This window comes from Blennius ocellaris, assembly GCF_963422515.1.
Source record: "Blennius ocellaris genome assembly, chromosome: 6".
Lineage (NCBI taxonomy): Eukaryota > Metazoa > Chordata > Actinopteri > Blenniiformes > Blenniidae > Blennius > Blennius ocellaris.
The window spans coordinates 24,829,136-24,844,796 of record NC_137655.1 but is presented as its reverse complement, the minus strand read 5'-3'; the positions used below and the strand labels follow the sequence as shown (position 1 = coordinate 24,844,796).

The 15,661-nt window shown below is 45.3% G+C and overlaps 1 protein-coding gene across 2 annotated transcripts in view; it reads left to right on the top strand.

Annotated features, from left to right (window-relative positions):
• Window positions 1-379: 379 nt before the first annotated feature.
• st6gal2a (ST6 beta-galactosamide alpha-2,6-sialyltranferase 2a) overlaps window positions 380-15,661 on the top strand; it is a 63,935-nt gene continuing 48,653 nt past the window's right edge. The window contains exons 1-2 of one of the 2 annotated variants that reach the window (XM_080498675.1): window positions 435-514; window positions 7,822-7,922. The gene's annotated coding sequence lies outside the window, so the exon portion shown is untranslated. Of the gene's footprint in view, window positions 515-7,821; window positions 7,923-15,661 lie in introns of both variants that reach the window. The other variant, XM_080498676.1, reaches the window with a different exon arrangement.

The following is a 15,661-nucleotide window of genomic DNA, read 5'->3' as shown; positions in this document are numbered from 1 at the left end:
AATATTATTTCAGTCTGAAATGACACTCTTTTCTAATAATGATCACTTTCGTCTTTCTTTGTTTCCCCCCCTCATAATTATATTATATATAGGAAATATATACATATATATATAAAAAATATGTGTTTATTAATTAATTAATTAAATGACATTTTGACTTTGTTTTATATTGGGTGGCCCTAATCATCCGTAATTCTGTAACTGATCTTCCCAACGTTCCTCCACACGAGCCTCTCCCACGCCAGCAGCCCGGAGGAGCGGCGGGCGACTCTGACTCTGACTCTGACTCTGACTCTGACTCCGCCCCTCACAAATCGGATGTGGATGCGAGAGAAGAAAAAAACAGACCAGCAGCAACAATGTGACAGAAACAGAGCCGCTCCGCTCCGAGTGGTGCTCCTGGAACCTCCAGACCGGCGGACCGACCGACAGCCGCGCGCAGCGCAACCCGGCCGACAGGCGCACAATGCTGCTGCGGACCGCAGCATCCCGGGAGGAGCCGCTCCGGCTGTAGGTGAGGCTTTGTTCGCTTTCTCCATGCAGATCTGTGTGTGTGTGTGTGTGTGTGTACGCTCGCCGCTCCGGAGCGCTTTGTGCAGAGCGGAGGATGCGCGTGCACGGTGTTCGGTCCAGAACGCGTCGGTTCGAACTGAGGATCGTTGATTCGTGTCGGAACGTGACGGAACCGGAGCGCAGAGCCGCTGTTTGCCGTCATCGCGGGACGCGCTCCTTTAATTCAGAATAACGCTCCAATAAACACGATGGGGCATTATTGACTGGCACACACACACACACACACACACACACACACACACACACACACACACACACACACACACACACACACACACACACACACACACACACACACACACACACACACACACACACACACACACACACACACACAGCCGCAGAGTTCAAGGCTTTATTTGTTAATGACGCTTCTTCTGCAGGCACCATTCAGCGCCGGTTCCTTTTTTTTTGTTTTTTTTCGGGGATCTTTGTCTCCTCTGGAGGAACTGAGCTCGTTCGCAGCTCTCCGTGACGCCAGACCTTTACAACTTGAGGAGGAGATGCAGACGTGCACCGTTGCTTTTGCGCTCTGTTGTTATCAAACCTCCTGGCAGAGAAACCAGGACAAGATCTGCAGAGGACTGGAGTCCAAATGAATGCATCACCACCGCCGCGCTGCTTCCTAACCCGCCGACTGACAAAGACAGCCAGAACATAGTGTTCAGAAATGTTTGGGGATTGCCTGGAGGGGCCAGAGCCACCAGAGAACTGCCGATGTGATGGAAGGAATCCATGCAGGGAAACTTTGGTTCTCAGCGCTGCACCACTGCTTCAAGCTTTGGTTTGGAAAGTTTGATTAGAAACAATCTGTGTTTGGACAAAGTGCTTTAAATGACTTGTCATAGGCACACAGGAGGGCCACTGAAAGTAGGGTAAAGCAGTGTGTGTGTGTGTGTGGGGGGGGGGGCTTGAGTGAGGACCACCCAGTGACGTTTCATGATGATGATGTTTGTTCGGAGGTCGTCTTTCAGGTTCATCCACACAACAATCAGCTAGATTCTTATTTTAATGAGGCTTTTAAAAATGTCCTCCTAAAAGGGAGTTTTCTCACCTGCTAATGAGATTCAAAGCCCAATTTGAATACAATCATCCGTTTGAATGAAATCATTTGAATGTTTCAGTTCTCATTTTGAACCTGTTTTTTAAAAAATATGTTTTTGAACCTGTTTTTTTTTTTGTGTGCATCAGCTCAAGTGTTGACCTTCACTTCCAGTTCCTGCTGAAGCAGTCACTGCCTCTGCTGTAGAACAACAAACTTGGCAGACATAAACAAATAGCTACTTACAATTCAAACCCTTCTTTCACATCTCAAAACATGTAAGCTACATCCTGCATGTCACAACAAATCATTCCTCCTGTGAGGGTTATTCCTCATATAGCAGGATTTGTCTAATAAGACATTCTTGTGACTGAACTGTGTTGCTCAGGATGCAAAACCCTCCTTCCACATATTGTGTTCAAAAAGCTTTGTGGTTGTTGTGTCCTGATGAGAGCATCTGTTCACATTACGGTGACGAAACATCATGAGACACGGCGTGGAAGATGTTTGTCGGTTCAACGGGAGGAAGAGTCAAAGTCTGCTTGCTCAGATTGTGTAGTTTGTGGAACGTAGACTAATTACCTGGAGGCATTAAACGGGGGACTAATGCTGGACTATTGCACATATTGTACCTGTTTTCTATTGTGAGGGACATTCTCGCAGCGTTGCACCGTGGCGCCACCGGCAGGAGTTCCCATGAGCAGAACTCCAAACCCTTTAGGACATGAAGGGAAGCTGACAACGAGAACAATACAAGGGGTTTTAGTGCTTGTTTTGGGCGTGACTTGCTTTACCTGCACGCAAGCTTGGACACAGCGTGATGCTGTGGACGTCTGCATGGAGGCGTCGGGACCGTCTGCTTCGATTTGGGTCGTCCTGTTTACTAGGATGTCCTGGATGCACGTCTGCTACAAGACGTTCTCAGTTCTCACTGAGCTGAACGGCTCCGAAATAATACGCCTTGAAGAGCAACGGCAGAGGAGGCTGGAACTCATTGAAATAAAACTATGCTCACACACACACACAGACACACACACACACACACACACAGGCTTTCCTGTCCACTCATTTCTAAGGCAGCAGTCTATGGTTTGTATTGTCCTCTCGGTAAATTCAGAGCTTCAGGTTAAAGTAACATTGCATCAGAAAATAAACAGGTTGTTTGTTTGTTTGTTCAGCAGTTAATTATTTAGGTTTGCTGTTGTTTTTAAAGGATTCAGAGTGACTTTGACGAGGACAGTGGTTGAAGGTAATCTACATTGGTCAACTGCCAGAGTGTAAAAAAGCTCAATATTTAAAATTAAATGTCCTACATATGAAGGTTTTTCAACAATTCCACACGTGTCAGAGGTCCAACAACACTAGATTCAGTGTATTTCTCCAAACCAGCCTTTGTTCCTGAATTCCAGTCTTCAGGCTGTTTTATGCTTGACGCACGGGGAGTGATGTGTGGAACTTGAATCGGCACGAGAGAACGTGTCTGCCATTTATAATACAAGCGGCTCCCTCTCCCAACCTGCAGGGGGCAGTGCATCACAAACACTTCCACCGCAGTATTAAATGAGAGCAGAAGAAGTAGACTTGTTCTCTGAGACACCAGCAGGTGGTCCTGCAGTGGAGAGCGGAGCATCAACTCTAGTTTCAGATTAAATGTTCCTCTGTTGAAGTCTGACACTGAAGCTAATTGACGTCTGAGTCACATCTTGTGTTTTCAGTGTGGAAGTGCAGCTTGATGCTTTTTGTGTCTTTAGAACCAAGTCTTCAGTCTTCCTCCTCTTCAGCTCTGAATTTGTTTTCTGCACGTCTCCGTCCGTGTCGTCAGAACAATTTGTAGATGCACAGAGTGGTGACGACCATGTGGACACGACCGTACGGAGGGGTGTGGCAGCTGAAGTGACGTCATTTGGCTGCAGGAAGCCGTGAGGGTGAGGAGAAAAAATGGCGGCCTCTTGCGATTTTAGGGGCCACAGTTCATCTACCTGTGGGACAGTCAAAGTGAATATCCACAACCAGAAGGAGCGGTTATTTCCCCGTATGATGTCATAAAAGGGAAACTGATTGGCCTGTATGAGCTTAAAAGTGTAGCAAGCAAGTGGGGGAGATGACGACTTCCTTCACTTCTGCAGCCTCACACACTGGAGATTGAGACTCATGTTTCTCTAAAAACCATTATTAAGTGAATTCTTCACAATATGGGACCTTTAATTGACCTTTCTCTTCCAGAATATTCTCTCGTAAAGCAGGTAAACGAAAGCTGCTCCACCTCAAAAACACTTTGGCAACAGGTGACGGATGTACTAATGGGTTTATAAATGCACACCACAAGCGTGCAAAAGCATTTTGATTTTGACGGAGCTGTTGCATTAATGCTTTTACACAGAGCAGTCTAATTACTGCTATATGCTGGCTGGCACCTCTTTGTCTCTGCAGCTGCAGGTGTATTGTGTGGCGTGTGGCGCCCTCCCTCTGCCTGTGCAGACGGAGCACAGGTGTGCAGCGGCACTGGTGTCTTTGCACGCACTTGCAATATTCCACTTTTATTCTACCGTTGAGAATCACGATAAAGCAGATTTACAACATTTTTCCATGCATAGTTTTAAATATTTTTGTTTGCTTTTTTTACTGTGTGTATTCTCATCAGCGCTGATCAAGATCCCATTGGGACGTTTTGTTTTGCAGGCTGGCTGCTTTAGTGCAGTGTTCTTCACAAAGCACGAGGGATCTTATTTTATATAACATGATTTACCAGCCACGTCAACAGTTCCCGTCCATTCAGGATGTAAAGGATAGACGTCTTGCACAAATCTGCACGACCATAGTTTTTCAGCTTGGTGAGCACATGGCTGGATATGCTGGGGAAGCCCTGCACATTCTTGTTTGTTTCTCAGTTTACCTGTTCCTTCACCACCTGTCTGACTAGTGTGGGACTGAAAGACACGGCAGTGCATGTGGACAGGCAGCTGCAGCCAGCCGGAGCGCGTCAACAAGGATCAATTAAAGCCATCATCAGCGTCTAACAGTTCTGCGAAGAGGGTGTGAACATTTTCATTCACACTACAGACAAACATGTCAGTCAGTAAGTTGAAAAGGATCTTTGCGTGTAGTCTTTTTTTTTTGTTTTTTATTAAGCGGAATGGCAGCAGTGAGAAATGCTGTTCTAAAAATACCAACGGAAGGCAGTGATGGTCCAATAAGAGAGGTAAACACAAAGACTGACTGCTCAGACGAGAGAGGACGTGATTTATGTGAGAGAGCGAGAGCGTGGCGAAGAGGGATCACCAGTCAGACGTGTTTAGCGCGACCTCTGTTCACTGTTTTCATTTAAAGCCTGTTTTCACATCACCTAAACGTTTTTCAGCCGAGTAGAAATGTGGCTGTAAACGAAGAATCGCATGGCGTTGTTGTGTTCAAGCGGAGCGTGACGCTGCGAGACCTCGAGGTTGAGCTTCAGCTTCAAGGATGTGTTTCTATCGTCTCCATCAGGTTGTAAAGGGATTCAGGATTTCTGAGTCTGTAAGACAGATGTGACGCCGCCGATCCGTTCGCCAAGCAGCACGCCTTTTAGACGTAGCATCAGCTGCTCACAACAGCCACTGATTTAAGTCTAAGGTGAGAGCGCAGGTTGGCAGACTGACGTTAAGAGTTGTCAACTTCAAATGAGGTGGTTATAATTATCTGCTCTTTTTTTTTTTTTTGAGGACCAAATATAGATTTATAAGAGAAAAAAAGGATTTGCACGAGCAGTATTTACTTTTCTGTTAAAAGGGTGCAGCAGACACAATTTGTGAAAGAAATACTGAGGGTATTTTAATAATATATACATGTGTTAACTGAAATACAAGGGTATTTTTGGTTTTTACTAAATATACCGGTTTTTGTGGTTACAAAGCTTTACCAATTTAAAATGAAACAAAACATTTCCTATGGTCTTGTCATATCACAAAGCATTTCTTCAAAGCTGAATGACTGCAGTATTCCATTACTCACCACTACTTCCACCTCCAGCAACTCGTTTGGAGCTGCTCTTGTCATGATACTGTAAATTGCAACTTTCATGCAAAAGTCCCAGGAGTACTGTATATTCCTCGAACGTGTTGAGTTGGTGGTACTGTGTGTTGAGCTCAGCAGCGTGGTCGGTGACATATTTTCCTATCAACTGAAGCTCAGTGGTGTGTATTTCCTCGGGCTTGATGGCTTTAAGGCGGATTAGTTCAGCTTTGAGATTTACAAGGAGCTGTTGGACCAACAATAGGACATCATGCGACTCAACCATAATTCAGGGGCGCGCCCTCTGGGAAGGATCGGCATTGTTGAAACGGCCGCGACGCCGGTCTCTGGAAGCTAGTATTGAAGTGGTGGCGATGCCAGCTCAGGTGCTGTGTTGTGTCGACTGCAAAGGTCTTATTGAACTGAGAGGGAACAAAACCAAAGCAGCAAGACGGAGGAAGTGGGTCATGAGGTGCTGCAGTGGCAGGTCAAACTCCGGCACAATAACTCATGATGGTGTGTAAAAATGACAGTAGAGATGGCTTGAGGTTGATTTTCCTCCTTGCATCTGCCTGTTGAGGCCAAGCCCGACGGCGCTCTCCTGCCGGGTCCTGCAGGAATGTTTGCATTCGCGCCACTAAAATGTAAATGGCAGCCTTCTTTTTTTAGTCGAGCCCAACAAATTCATCTTATTTGCTGTGGTCCAGAGTTACAGTTTGGTTTTTGTTCTGTTCCAGACATGTTGAGAGGCTTGCAGCGCACGTCGGAGTGGACGTTGTGCATGGGGCAGGGCGCTCGGGGAAGGTGGAGGTGTAATTTCAGATGCTCTCTAACCGACCAGGCCAGCAGTTATGTGAGCCCGGCTTCAGACGCAGCAGCGGCGGCGGTGGCGGCGGCACTGGCGTCATCAAGACCAGCTGTGCCCCTCACTCCTGGCCCAGGGTGTGAGCCTCCACAGGACAGGACTTACCATGAGAAACACATGGACGTCCGCGGTGAATTAGCCCACTTCACAAGGTTGTGACGCTGTTGAGAGGAAACGTCGTACCAGCGCATCTTTTCCTGGACGTCTCTGTGGGTTTTCTGGTGCTTTGCTCTTTCTGCCTCGACTTCCTCTGAAGGGACACGGGAGGTTTGAGCAGCTCACTGCGGCGTAGCTTTCATGGTTGTGTCTATAAGTCTGTGATAGGCTTCTCGTCTCAGTCCCTGTTTAGAAGCAAGTGTCCAGAGTTCAGGCAGATTATAGAGGTTAAGCTGTCTGAAAATGGCTGTTGAGCTGTAGATTAGAGGCTTGTTCTCTGAGCTGCTAAGCATGATTATTATATTTCTTCCTTCCTTTATTTATTTTTTATTTTTTTTCAACAGTGTGTAGAAACTGATATGAATGAATCCTGTCAGCACCTTTTGAATGTGAGAGACACACAGTAGCCGCTTGCTGAACCACATTTCTGTTTCACTTTCATGTTTACAGTTTCAGGAATCAGTCTGCAAGTCTGAGAGTCTGAGAATACAAGCACTGGTCTGCGTTTTCAGCTTCCAGCGAGTGGAAGGAGTTTTTAACTAGACTCTCTTTACCTTCTCAACATGGCGCCCCGGCTCACTGAGGGTGTCGGGGCTCCCAGCTGCATTGATGGGCCATAATGTGAGAGCCGGCTTTCCTTGGTAGGACCTTGCCGTTGGCAGGCTGTATTGAGGAGAGCTCTGTGCACCGTGAAAGCCTGTCATCATGAACGGCGGCCCGGTGTGATTGATCAGAAGAGGATGTGCTTTGAAGGTCATAGTGACTCAACTCTTCCTTGCCCTGCGTTTTCATCAGACGTTCCCTCCGCTTAAAGTGGAGGTTCCTTTTAAACTAGACATTAGTATCCCTTTTTTTTACTGTTTTCTCTGTGCGTGTGCGTGTGTGTGTGACATTGCATGTGCTGTAATTCTAGTATTAGAGTTCCAGCCCTCTAACTCCGCCGCTGTTCAGACCTTGAGCAGTGGATGTGTGACGGACGATGACTCTCTCTCCTCTTGTTACTCACTTCGGATGAGTCAGTGGCTTGTTTTCTCTTCAGCACTGTGTCGGTGGCGCTGCTCCGAAATCAAACACATCCTGTGCTCTCATAATTACAAGGTGCACGGCCACCTCACAAGGTGCCCTGAGAGAGTGGGGCTAATTGGCAGAGTGGTGACCTTGTCAAGGTGACATCTCTGTATTGTGCTTTCCTCTGCAGAACCAGGCGTCCTCGTGTGCCTGCAGGTGTAGCCGCTGTCCACGCCTCCCAGCATCGGAGGCGGGGGGGGGGGATTTTCTCTAACAGATGGACAGTGACAGGTGTGTGTGTGTGTGTGTGTGTGTGTGTGTGTGTGTGTGTGTGTGTGTGTGTGTGTGTGTGTGTGTGTGTGTGTGTGTGTGTGTGTGTGTGTGTGTGTGTGTGTGTGTGTGTGTGTGTGTGTGTGTGTGTGTGTGTGTGTGTGTGTGTGTGTGTGTCCTGCTTCCCAGCACCTCACAGACACTTTTTAGATGTAGTTTCTTCTTCAAAGGAAGATTAATGACTTTCTAAGCGCACTTTTGCAAAAATAGCCATTTTGTCTGTGCTGATATGATCAGTACTGCAGTTGAAGGAGGAAGGAGGGTAGAAGGGGACAGGACAGACCTAATCGGTCTCGGTGGGATCAGACTTTAATGGAGTTGGTGCTTTCTGCTCTGACCTTCTGGACCTGATATAACAGCAGCACGAAGCTTGAGTTGCATCTTGAAACCACTGAGGGAGATTCTGATGAAGTGATATGGTTCTTCTCTAAACAGTTGATGTTATCAAAATGCCTTTATCACAGCATACGGAGTGACTTTTTATATTTTTAAGAGAAGTGTTTGTTTTGTTATGGATGCAATGGCACATTTATCTAAAAATGAAAAGTGTGACAGTTTCAGATGAACCTCTCGGTTGTTTTTGAGGCGCCTATGAAAGTTGTTATGTAGATATCATCCCGACTGCTGGGTGGAGAAAAAGTTTGTCTGCAAACTAATTTCAACTGGCACCAATCAACAACTTCATGCTGCTGCCAGTCGAATCACCAGCTTCTGTAATGCTGACGGTGCGAGGAGAGACGGCTGATTCAATCAAGCTTTATTTGCATTGGACCTTTCAAACAGAAAAATGCAATTTTGAATGCTTCACAATGAAGTGGAAAATATACTAAAAGACAATCCATATGCAGGCACATACTGTGATTGTTCATTGGAGTGGACCTGCGTTCCCTCACATCCCCCACATATATTTATTTATACAGACACACAAACGGAGAAGAATGCATGCTGTGAGCAGGTGAAATAAGATGATACAATTATAAATCACAACAAGAGGAACATGCTCTTAACTAAAGAAATACGACAAAGAACTCAAGCGTTCAGTTAAAATGCACTACTGACATAAGATGGGACCGTTTCAGAGCAGCACATAAAAGCTGGACAAAAAGGTTGAGGACTTTTCTTTTACCACTGCCGTTCTTTATAAATCACAGAAACCTAAAGGCTCTGTTATTTGTACTGTGAGCTGATGTTATAGGGAGCAACAACTGTAAATCATCTTTAAAAAAAGAAAAAATACACTTGCATCGCTCTCGGTTATTATCTGCTGGTTTGGTTCATTGTGTGTCTTTGTTTGTTATGACGGGCCAAGTAATTCACAAAATCTGTAAAACAATTCTACCTGTGGGTACCAATTAAGTAACTCTGAGTCCTGGAAAACATGAGCAAGGCATCTCATAATGCTTTCTTCATTTCTTTATTTAGTCTTTTCATTATTTCTTACTTCTCCCTTTCACCACAGACGAGGTGGACAGACGGTTTCTCGTCACTGCGTTCTTGAACATTGCCGTAATGTTGAAGTGGTTTCTTGTGTTTCTTTTTGTTTCGTTTTGCAGCCTCTCACGTCGCTGCCGTGTTTTCATGGGCAGCCGCAGACGTAGCAGCAGTGAGAACGTGTCATGTTGTCGGAGCTGGTCGCTGTCGAAACTGAGAAGAAGTAAGGGAGGCTGGAACTTTGTTTTCAAGTCCAAGATGCACTGAAAGAGATAAAGTGACACTTTATAAGGTTGTGTTTTCATTGTTTGTTGTGTTGCCCCTTTTGTGAAGGACTTGAAAAGAATAAGACAAATCCCTGAAAGTCCAAATGGGTTTGGTTAGGGTTACATGAAAATAAATTAGAAACCTGAATCATGATCCTTTTTGCATTTTCTCATATCTGCTTTCGGTGCGTTAGCATTCCATCACATTTTTTTTTAAATGATATGTTTTCTACGTCATGGTCTCTAATAAACTAGTTCTATGTTTAAAACCTCACAATCACTTTATGAATTCCTGAGAAATTCTTCATCAAGCAGCACAAACAGAGTTTCCTCACTAACACACCATGACTGGGACTATTTCCAGGGAGTTTAGCGTGGAGGAGGACGCAGCTTCACGGAGGAGTGAATCTCCTGCTCCAGCCTGGGGGCGCTGCTGCTCATTGTTCTGATGTCAGAGCTTCTCCTCCGTCAGCTGGAGTTTTAAAACGGTGACGTCTGGCTCCAGAGCAGCGCCTCGCTGTACAACGGCTTTACTAACATCATGTTTCTGAGGCTTTGTGCTGTTTTGAGCCTGAAATACGTCCAAACAGCAACATGTGGTCATGAACAGTAGGATAACACAGTGCTACTTCCCTAGCCTGCCAGCTGGCTGCAAACTGTGGACTGGATTTCCTGACTCGTTCCTCCACGTCTCATTGAGACCCGCCTCCCTCCAGGAAATCCAGTCCACAGTTTGCAGCCAGTAGAGCAGCAGAGCAACACTTCAGTCCTTTCAGCAAACAGTGAAGCAGACGAGGCTTCATGGAACAGAAATTTTTGATCCGTGAAATACGTCGATATGGGAACCTGATACTGATACTGGATTGGATCGGCTCCAGAGCTGCAGTTGTCTTTTCAACACCGATGGCCCCACTGAGCCAATATTGAACATGTAGAAGGGCATGCCTCCTCAAGCTCTTCATTAATGTTTGATTTTGTGATTGCTTTTCTGATGAATCAGGTAATAAGACTGTCTACATGGAGAATCTTTTGTGTCTCAAGATTGTTTGGACTTTCTGGACAAAGGTTATATAAACAGAGCTCTAAATCTCTGTTCCACCAGAGAAAGCAAACCCGCGTAAATACACATTCTTAGGAAGGCTAAACTAGCATGTTTTCCCACAAACATGACAGAAATTGCTTCTAGTATCACACTTGTTGATCATTAATTTTCTTATTATATGACACATTGACAGATGTGTTTCCTGTGCAGCTTGTTAGTGCAGCTAACACACTGTGATCATCCACTTATTAAAAAGTCTTCAGCATACAGCTCAGTGTTTTAAGGGAACAAGTCTTTGTCTTTGTGCTTCTTGTGTTGAAAGCTGAGCGATCCCTCGCCAAGTGGATTGCTCGTGCTGACATGTATTGTATGCAAGTCCATGCAAGCCGTAGCCGCCCAAAGCTATGCATACCTTGCTCTTCTAATTGCCCCGCTGTCTTTTCAGAAAGCCTGAAATGTAATTCTTCCTACATTTCAAGTCTTAAGCCCTGACCCGTACTACAGGTCTTGTGCGTTTGTGTGCGTGCAGCCATGTGATTGCACGGCGGTGTCGGTGATTGGCAGGCGGTCGGATGTCTGAGATGAGTCGTATGGCCTGCAGTGTGTTCTCAGCTCCACATGCTCGCTGCCGTGGGTGACGAGATGGTTGATCGGCTGCTAGTAGTGCGTCGCATTTGCACGCAATTTCGGGCAGTCAGCGCAAGTAGTACAGTAAAATACATGCATTTACTGACACAAGCAGAAATAAAGCAGTGGATGCAATATTAATTCTGTTTGATGCGTGGGTGCGCGTGATGCGCCATAGAATTGAAATGACTGACTGAAGAGGAAACACACTGACTCAAACGCATCCTGCGGAGCGGTGTCTGCACTTACATCTGCATGCATGACAGCATGGCTGAATGTAGGTCACAGAAGAAGGCAAACGTGGGGGAAGCAAGGAAGGTGAGCAGTGGAAGTGGAGGGAGGAAGCCTTTCATTATGTCATCAGGCTGGGGGAAGCGACGGGATCGGATCTGGATTTATAGGGAGACTTCAACCCAGGATGTAAAGTAATAATTCTTCCATCCATCAGACACAAAGATGCAACAATCCAATAAATCATTAGTCATGTCGGGTTCCTGTCCGACTCCAACCCTCCGCGACTTGAATCCAATTAGCTGCAGTGACAGCTGGAAAGGAGGAGAGAGGAGAAAACTGGGCTAAAGAGTTCCACTTGTTTTTCTTTTTTCTTTCATCAAAAAATGTTTTAGCTTTGACTTTGCTCCATCTCTACTTGTTCATTTAAGGAGGCTTATGTGCTCATTCTGTTCTTAACTGAACAGCTCCACTTTGGGGAATGAAGAAGTGATGAAGTGCAGTTTAGTCTCCGTAGCGCTGCGATGTGATCAGTATAATTACACAAGGTGAAGTCTGCCGTGGCCGTGGTAATAACCCGTCGCCTCCCCGAGCCCACGCAGAGCGGGCCGGAGGGAGGAGGCTGCCATTTATTCAGCCCGTTTGTGTTTCTTTACTTCAGTTCCTCTGCAGTGACTTGTTTTTACTTGTCTGATCAAGTTTTGTCGTCTGGACCAGGGGTCCTCGTTTATTACCCCCCGAGGGCCAAACCAAGGGCCAAACAGCTGCAGGTTCTTTGCACTATTTCAGTAAACGTTGTTTTAATTGCAGATGTTTTAGCTGATGTTACCATTATGGTTCTCATTACTAGTAATAATAAGGTGGGACGTTGAAAGCTTGGGCCAAGGGTTAACCCTAACCCTACATATAAAGGCACTCTTGAAAAACTAGCTATCTAATTATTTACCCACTGAGAGAGACAGGTACAGAAATACAGGGAGAGATTTACAGTTTTTTACTTTTTAAATACCACAATTGTTGTTTCAATGCTGCATTTCTTTCTGTTCTCTCATTTCATCCATTTATTGTTTTTAATTGTGGTTTGTTGTATTTGAGGTTTTAAAACTGCCATATAAATGAACTTATTACTCCCATTGTTGTAATTTTTATTATGATACACCAGTTTGATGCCAAATAAATAAAAATGAATGAATTCACTCACCAATCAGTGAGAAAAGTGACGGCGACGGGATGAAGGAAGTCCCTCTGATGTATCCTGTCGTCTCGGTTCGGAGGCCAAGATGTGCATCAGAAAGTCTGTTTCTGGATTCTGTTTCTTAAAGTCAGTGGTCAGAGGTGAACAACACTCCTCCGCAAATCCTCCACTCTTCTTGTCGCAGTATTATCACCTGCTTTAAGGTGCGTTTATGCATCAGCATGATGAGTTACCAATATCATTTTTTTCCTGCCACATTCCTGATATTCTTTATGCGACGAAATGCATCTGATATAGTTCTTAAATGTGCCTGACAGTCCTGATATTTGTGGAACATCTTTTTGGCCAATAAATCTCCCAAGAACATCAAGGACCCGTTTATACAACAACGAATACCAGTGTATCCACAAAACTGTCTTCACTGTTGGGGGGGGGGGTTGGTTTTCACGGCAGCAGTGTGCACATGCACTGGATCCACAACGTTTTAATCGGCTCCCAAGGTGGAAAGATTCTGTCGCGTCACTCTTCCCTCCTGCAGAGACTGATGGAGGCTATGGAGCGCTGCCTACTGCATGAGCATATCTCTCCCCCTCCCTCCCCATCCTTCTTCTCATCCACTTGTCAACAAACATGGTGAACCCGTAGTGGTGTTATACTCGCGTTCCGTATTCTAGTAGTTTTATAGTTGAGACTCACCCTGATAGCATCCGATGCGTCATCAGTCCATACGGATGTCGGGTCCTCTACATTTTCTTCATGTTGATAGTGTATTCTTCTCAGCACACGTCTGTGTGGTTTCATTACAGAATCAAGTAACGGCGCCCTCCGGTGGCCTGGCATACTAACTACATTGTGTTAACACAGACCTTCTTTTTAACGGATTAGGTGTTGTCACATGAAATGTCATGTAAACGGGGCCCAAGACTCATCTGTATTGGTGAAGTTTGTAACTGAGCAGATTAGCTGTAACGCGTTTATATGTTATACAGAGTGACATCATTCGCTCCCTGCAGCTTCCTCCTCTCTCTCCAACTCCATGGAATTTCTCTGAATTCTGAGCGATCTGGAGTGTGTGAACTGTTCAGTAGCTGTTGGTAGAATAACTGGGGTGTGTGAAGTCATATCGATATCTATATCTATCTATATCTATATAGATATGCACCCAGTTGCGGACGGTGATTCTCATTTCGTGTGGTACGCCTTGGAGACATCTCTCATTGCAAAATCCATCAACTGAATATATGAAATTCTCAGATTCGCCACATTCCTGACAGATTACTGAAAGTGACGATGTGCAATGGCACAGAGTAGCCTGCCGCAGCGTGCAGCTTTGCGCATTAGCTGCAACACCATGGAACAATAATGCTGACTGTGCGTAATGCCCTGCTTCTGTTTCCTGCTCTTACTTGCAATGCATGATGAAAGATCACGACTGTGTGACGGCGTGACGCCTCGAACCTGAATCATAGAATTCATGTCAAAATCCTGATCCGCGGCCAGGAGTTAAGATTCATGCCAGACTTGTCGTCGTTCAGTGTAAAAGCACCTTTAACAGCTCCACAAACACCATCTTGCTTTTGACGTCGCGACTTAAAACTTCCTCAACCCTATTAATTACACATTTTTTAATGAATTCAGCATCAGCAAATGGTTTCTTAGCTTTTGGTACGGTTCCATGAAACAAGCGATGATGCTGCTGTTGTGCTCTCTTGTACTAACGTCGACTCATCGTCATGTCATGTTTCCAATTTCTGTTCAGTTCGGTGGAACTTTGGAGGGTTGTTGGCATTAAAGCTGGCTGCATGCCGAAAGTTGAAATGGTGATCCACTGTGCTGAAGCTCCGGTCAACTTGCAGATCAGGCACGGGCCAGTAATATAAAACTGGACTAAACCCCTGGTCTGGATGAACTGCGAGCGTATGGGATGCGGTGGAATGTTAAACCACGTTCAACATTGGATCTGGTGTATATATAAACAGGAGCTTTAGAAAGGATCATTGTTCATCAGGTAAAACTTCGAGAAGACTGATGGAGTCAGAGGTTTCTTATTTGATAGGCTCACATAAAGTGCAGAATGGAGAGAGTTTCAACTTTCTCAAAGTCTGTTTGGCATCAATAAAACAAGGTGGCTTGTTTTCCTTTCTCTGATCTCATGTGTGTGTTCTGCTGGTAGGATTAAACTGTGTGGCTGCTTCATAACATTGCACGTTATCTTGCTCTGGGACTAAGTTCCAGTCCCTTCAGGACATTCAGCCATTGGCTCAGGGTTTGGCTGCTGGGTTCCGCTTGTAAAGAGGATTTATTCCAACTATCTGCTCGTTCACACAACAGTGTTTTCAAGTGAAAATGCAAAAACTTGTGTTCCATTTTGGGTGTCCATTTAGAGGGCAACGGTGCTCGGAGCCACCGAAAGTGAAATGTTGGAACTTTTTGAAAACTCTCCGACTCAATCGCCGGAAGTGCAAAAATGATGCGTTTCCACTTGAAACGTTGTCCTTTAAACGTGGCCCTAATTTCATAACTAATCTGCTTTTCAGAATTCACTCTCTTCAACAAAGTAATGTGATTAATGCTGAGCAATTAATTGAAAACAGGATATTTCTGTGTCGATGTATCCACCTCTGTGTGCACCAGAGTGACCGGCTTTCACATAATTACACAAGTTATCCAGAGAGAGTTGACGTGCGATCAGGTGATGTTAAATGGTCAGTGATGGCACCAGTGGGAGTACTAATGGTAAAATGCAAGGTGAGAGTCTGGCCGTCACACATTGGCTCTGTGATCTCAGTGCAAAAAGACACAGTCACATTCAATCTGTAGAGCTGAGGCAGCCTGCAGTTTCTTTTGAAACTGTGTGATGATAGTCTGATTTCAGATTTGGTTTTTTTTCTTTGGGACACTGTCCCCG